Consider the following 5799-nt stretch of genomic DNA (forward strand, 5'->3'; position numbering starts at 1 on the left):
TTAGTGTTTGGACTTCTCTTCCGCAGTAGCAGAGGCTGGGTCATTGAATGTATTGAAGGCTGTCTTGGACAGATTTTTAATTGATAAGGGAGTCAAAGGTTCTGGGGGGTAGACAGACAAGTGGAGTTAAGGCCACAATCAGATCAGCCATGACCTTATAGAAAGGTGGAGCAGGCTTGAGGGACTGAATGGCCTAATCCTGCTCCCATTTCAGTTCTTATGTTTTAATGCTCCTCTAGAGGATTTGCTTTTGAGGCAGCCAACCCCAGACTACAATCAATGGCTATCAATTTAACTGACATGAACTTCTACACCAAGACTGTTAGTTTTGTTGTAAAAACCCTTTAAAAAGTTACATCTTGTTGGATGAGGTGTAACTGGGTCTTTAACACCATACTAACTTCCTAATTACAACTAAACAATCCCATTGACCATGAGAATCTAATTTTATATTTTGATTTCAGGCCCCAGCAAGGATTGAACTCATGACCCCTGGTTTACAAGACCAGTGCTCTAACCACTGAGCTATGGAGCTAACTCTAATTTTATACTTGTTGAATGTCAAATTTCTCTATGATGATGAAATCCACATGTTTTTAGAAGTATTTTTTTAGAAGTTTGTTTATTTTTGTTTTATATTCTAAATTAATACAATCAAATCATGTAATTAGTTAACTGAAAATTTAACTTAAAAGTGAAGGATATTAAGTAGCTGGTTAATTGCTTCCTGACATCACTGCTGTTGTGGACCTGGAGATCCCCTTTACTTAGTGGAGGATTTAAACTGGTGCCAGGAAAGGATAGATCTTTGAGGATACTTTTCTTTGAGGTCGCAGCTCCACTGCTCTCTGCAAAACCTGGACCATTATTGCAAAATCATAGTATAAAAGTTAAATGGTATCATTCTGAAATTGGACAGTGTTCTAGCTAGATCACATCTTGAATTTTGCATCTTACTTATGTCACTGACACACAATCAGGAGGTTTTGCGGGGAAGACTCATCCTTTGCACTAGTGGACTGAATTACAAAGAAAGAGAAAGGCAGTCCTGTTATGATATATGATATGGCGAATGGTATATAAAGGTAAATCTAGAACACCACATTGAAGTAAAACTTTGCAATAGAATAGGAGACATAGATTCATACTTGTAAACAACAAATATAGGATTAATGTCAAAAAGTTTTACTTGATGAACAACACAGTCAGCACTTGCAATGGTCTCTAGATAGAGTAGTAAAGTATTGAAAAATATTTAAGAAACAGGCAGGTAATGTGATGGAGAAACTGTAAGATTTCCCAGATCGTTGAGTGAAAGTTACTAAAATGATTTTCTTTATTCATATTGATCTAATTTAAGACAAAGTGACAGAATAGCACATCAGAAAAGGAAGACCAATTTGAAGTGGTGCAGGTGGGGAGTGGATATAAGCTACCCAGTGCTTCTTTACGCTTCTTGTTTCGGTCATTTTCATTTTTTTCCCCTAACCCTGAAATTCCGTCATTCATATTTACTCTTTTCTCTTTTTATTCCTTTATGCTATTTAACTGAAGCCATAAGAATTCAATTGGTTCTACGAGATTCTAATCTCTGTGCATTTTGATCTCATGTTTGTTTTGCACATTGCAGGAGACATATATTGCAAAGGGGATAATATCTGTGTTGTTTTGTAGTATTTGAAATGAGGATCACCATTGGGATGAAGTCGTAATAATGAATCAGTGATTGGTTGTGAGATCACAATTTGGTGTCTTCTACCCAATGTGGCAATATTGATAGTGTCCATCTAAACCACATCCCTGAATTTAGCAATTCCTGTACATTGCATATCCAGGAATACAGGGAACATCTAAACAAGGTAAATTCCCAAACATTTAAGTCCTCGTAAAGATTGTATTAGTGTTGTGATGCATTGCTCATGAAACATTTATGGCTCAATGAGTTACAGAGACCCATTATTAGATGAGACTTTACAGCAAACACTGGAGAATAGCAATTATGTACAGGAGAGGGAGTTATTTGTCATCGCATGGGGCATCTTTTCTCAATATATACACCTTATTTTCAGGAAGATAATGAGCAAAATCAGAAGAATGCTAATTCTAGATGCATCAATTGAGACAGAACAAGAGAGCTGAAATCTTTCATTTGATCAGGTACTCAAAAAATGGTTTGCTATAATAGCATTAACAGTTTAATCCCACTTTCATAATTAAACAGTTTAGTAATTTTCTGCCACTAATTCAGAAAATCACATCTCTTCCTGCACCTGCAGTGTTACCTCTGGTATCCTCCAAGGATCTATCCTTTGCCCCTCTCTTAATTATCATCTACATTCTGCCATTCAGCGACATCTTCTGAAGACACAGCATTAATTTTCACATGCACACTGACAACACTCAGCTCTACCTCACCACCACCTCTCTCGACTCCACCACTGCTACTAAATTAACAGGCTGCTTATCTGCCACCAAGTACTGAATGAGCATGAATTCCCTTCAATTAAATATTGGGAAGACTGGAGCTATTGTTTTTGGTTCCAACTCCAAACTCTGTTCCATAGCTATCCTCTACCCCTCTCCAGGGCAACAGTCTGTTCACAACATTGGTGTCACATTTGATCCGGAGATGAGCTTCCAACTACATATTTGTGCCATCACTAAGGCTGCCTATTTGCACCTTTGTAACATCGTTCGACTTTGCCCCTCACTGGACTCATCTGTTGAAATCCTCATTCATGCCTTTGATACTTCTGGGCTTGACAATTCCAATGCACTCCTGGCGGTCTCCCACAATTTACCCTCTGTAAATTTGAAGTTATCCAAAACTCTGCTGCTTGTGTCTTAACGCACAGCAAATCTCATTGCCCTGTCACCCCAAGTATTTGCTGACCAACATTGAAACCCAGTCAAGCAACACCTTGATTTTAAAATTCATATCCTTATTTTTAAATTCCTCCATGGCCTCCCCCTTTCCTATCTCTGTGATCTCCTCCAGCCCCACAACTTTCTGAGGTATCTGCGCACCTCTAATTTTGGCCTCTTGTGCACCCTAATTTTAATTGCTCCACCACTAATAGCTATGCCTTCAGTTGCCTAGGCCCCAAGCTCTGAAATACCCTCTCTAAACTTCTGTCTCTCTATCTCGCTTTCTTCCTTTAAGACACTCCTTAAAACTAGTTTTTTGACCAAATTTTTGGTCATCTGACCCAGTATCTCCTTATGTGGCTTGGTGTCATGCTTTGTTTTATAGTGCTCCTGTGAAGTGCCTTGGGACGTTTCATTATGCTAAAGGTATTTTATAAATATAAGTAGTAGTTTGTTGTTGTGTCAGTATTGTTTTCTAGGTTGAACAGTAAGAGTTTATTGGTAACACATAACTATATACATATGTACAAAATATAGCCCAGGTTCCAAGCTAACTTCATGCTGGCTTCTACCAGAGTCCCTCCATCATGTTTCTTTCAGGTCTATGTTATGCAACTCTCCATTGTGGGTGGTACTGTTCTCCAGTCCCACATTAACTCTTGCTATGCTGAACTATTGAAGGGTCATTCGGACTCGAAACGTTAACTGTGTTCCTCTCCGCAGATGCTGCCAGACCTGCTGAGTTTTTCCAGGTATTCTTGTTTTTGTTTTGGATTTCCAGCATCCGCAGTTTTTTGCATTTATGCTGAACACCCTTGTACTACACCCCCCACTACAAACCTTTACCTAACATATTTGCAATACAATCTTTCTTTACATTCTGTCCCTTCTCCCCCATCCAGCCACCTCCCCAAATCTCTGATTTCATAAATTTGGACAGGCTGGAGGCTTGGCTATTCTTCCAGATCTTGTTCTTGTCACATTTGGAGGAGTAGTGGGCTCAGTCATTGTGGGCAGGCTTTGTTGGTTCGGAGATGAAATTGTAGTATTCTGGAACTTGGTTGCCTCCATCTGATTTGCTTTTTGCACTCTTTGGAGTTGAATTTCTCTTTATCAACTAGTAATCTGCTTTGTTCAGACACCACATATTTCAATAAGATTATGGCTGATCTGTATGTATTTTGAATTCCACATTTCCATCAACCACCGACAACCTTAGATTCTTGTCAGGCAAGGGAATTAATGTACCTCTGCCTTAAAAATATTCAGTGGCCCCCGCCTCCACCACCTTATGATGCAGAGGGTTCCAAAGTCACACAACCCTCTGAGAGAAAGAGTTTCTCCTCATCTCTGTCCTAAAATGGCGATTCCTAATTTTAAAACAGTGCCCCCTAGTTCTGGACTCACCTACATGAGGAAACATCCTTTCCACATCCACCTTGTCAAGACAGTTCAGGATCTTATATACTTCAATCAAGTCACTCCTCAGTCTTCTAAGCTCCAGTGGAAACAAGCCCAGACTGTCCAACCGTTCCTCATAAGACAACCTGCTCATTCCAGGTATCAACCTGGTAAACCATCTCTGAACCACCTCCAATGCATTTACATCCTTCCTTAAATAAGGAGACCAAAACTGTACACAGTATTCAAGATGTGGTCTCACCAATGCCCTGTATAACTGAAGCATAACATCCTTACTTTTATGTTTAATTCTTCTTGTAATAAAGGATAGTATTTCATTAGCCTTCTTAATTACTTGCTTTACCTACATAGTAACATTTTGTGACTCACGCACTAGAATACTTAGATCCCTCTTCACCCCAGAATTCTGCAGCCATTCTCCATTTATTTAAGTACTCTGCCTTTTTTATTCTTTGTGCCAAAGTGAACAACTTAGCATTTTCCCACATTATATTTTATATGCCAAGGTTTTCCCCATTTGCTCAACCTATCTATATCCGTTTGCAACCCCCTCACAACATACTTTCCAACTATCTTTGTGTCATCTGCAAATTTAACTACCATGCTCCCCTCATCTAAGTCATTGATATAAATTGTAAAAAGCTGAGGCCCCAGCCCAGACCCCTGTGGAACACCACTTGTCACATCCTGCCAATCAGAAAAAAACCCATTTATGCATACTCTCTGTTTTCTGCCAGCCAGCCAATCTTCTATCCATGCTACATTACCCCTACACCATGAGAATTTATTTTCTGCAATAACCTTTGATGTGGCACCTTATCAAATGCCTTCTGGAAATCCAAGTACAGCACATCCACAGGCTCCCCTTTATTCACAGCACATGTTACTCCATCTTGTATTAACCTGGACTTCCTCTGATTTCATATTTCATCCTGATGTACTCCAGTAATTTAAAAATATTCTTCTCCCATGATACCCATTTTTGCATCTGGTTTGCTCCATGTATCAGCCTAAATTGATTTGGTAGGGTTGATTTATTATCCATGGCTGGTTTTCAGCACAGGTGGTAGAGCTTTAAATTCTGCTTGACTTTTAAAGATGGCGCTGCAATAATTGTTTTCTTTCACTTCTTCTTCCCATGCTTGTCAGATTTTGTTGGGCTGCCATGGTGATTGCGGACCCAGTTTCAAAGGGATTGATTTTTTTGCAGCAAGTCTTTAAATCGATAGGTTTTGGTTACCTAGTACATTTTCCAAGTCAATCACCTTGATTGGTTGGCGATTTCTGGCTCTGGCTGAGGTTTTAAAACTCTTTACCTTCAATGGAGGTCAGCCGCCATGTAGTATGGCACCGACTCTGGACCTGGGCTTGCTGTGATGATTAAAGAAACAATTGCTCTGCCTGATTAGTGCCCTGAATATTTTTAAAAGTTAGTTCAGCCTTTTCACTGAATTCTCTTGCTCACCCTTGCAATCTGGCTAGGTCCTCTGACTCTGCAATCGATCAGGC

The 5799-nt window shown here is 39.5% G+C and overlaps 1 non-coding gene across 1 annotated transcript; it reads right to left on the bottom strand.

The window, feature by feature from the left end:
* Positions 1-462: 462 nt before the first annotated feature.
* On the bottom strand, positions 463-535 carry trnat-ugu (transfer RNA threonine (anticodon UGU)). Its single transcript has one exon. It is a non-coding gene; the product is annotated as a tRNA-Thr (tRNA).
* Between the last annotated feature and the right edge of the window lie 5264 nt (positions 536-5799).

This window comes from Cetorhinus maximus, chromosome 8 (genome assembly GCF_964194155.1).
Source record: "Cetorhinus maximus chromosome 8, sCetMax3.hap1.1, whole genome shotgun sequence".
NCBI classification, from domain to species: domain Eukaryota; kingdom Metazoa; phylum Chordata; class Chondrichthyes; order Lamniformes; family Cetorhinidae; genus Cetorhinus; species Cetorhinus maximus.